This window comes from Charadrius vociferus, unplaced genomic scaffold (genome assembly GCF_000708025.1).
Source record: "Charadrius vociferus isolate BGI_N301 unplaced genomic scaffold, ASM70802v2 scaffold241, whole genome shotgun sequence".
NCBI classification, from domain to species: Eukaryota; Metazoa; Chordata; class Aves; order Charadriiformes; family Charadriidae; genus Charadrius; species Charadrius vociferus.
The window spans coordinates 373,038-373,684 of NW_009646932.1; the positions used below are offsets into that span (position 1 = coordinate 373,038).

Below are 647 nucleotides of genomic sequence, written 5' to 3' on the forward strand. Positions count from 1 at the left end.
AGGGTCCAGCCAGCCCGCTCCTGGCCCCGCCAGCGGGATGTTTGCCAAACCCTGCCTGTGAGCTGGTAATCCAGGGCACAGGCAGGAACGAATCGGGAGCAGAGCTCAGCATATGGGTGGCCGATTAGCGGACCCAGCGATCCGCGGTGGCTTGTGTACCGTCAATCCTTCCGACCGGCTTGGTGATCAAATTAGGTGCCCCGGCAAGGGGAGTCTGGGCACCCTCTCTTGCTGCTGCTCTCTCTGGGCCCAGGACAGCCTGCTGGCTTCTTGCCGAGTCCTGCCTGCGGATTGAGGCCCTGGGCACAGGGCTTGAGGCCGGGCAGTGCTTCGAGGAGAGCACACGCTCTGTTTGCACGGTGCCGGACGATGTTTGCTTTTCATGCAACACCCTGATGTCACTGACTCCTGCTCCACCAACGTGTTCCCCCGCACAGCGTCTCCGCGCTATCCCCGGGCACGGCAAAAGAGGGACCCTGCTCAGCTCGGGGCTCTGCGCCGCTGCACGGCATCCCTCCCGGCTCCCCCCGGCCACCACAGGCACCAGGACAGCCTCCCTGCCCTGCCTCTGCCTCTGCTGCTACCAGGGTGAAGGGCCCTGCGTGCCCACGTAGGGTGGGCTGAGCCCTGCCAGCCCCGGGCAGCCC

At 66.0% G+C, this 647-nt stretch overlaps 1 protein-coding gene across 1 annotated transcript in view; it reads left to right on the forward strand.

Annotated features, from left to right (window-relative positions):
- The window catches only part of BACE1 (beta-site APP-cleaving enzyme 1), a 7,436-nt gene that overhangs the window by 1,595 nt on the left and 5,194 nt on the right, over positions 1 to 647 (forward strand).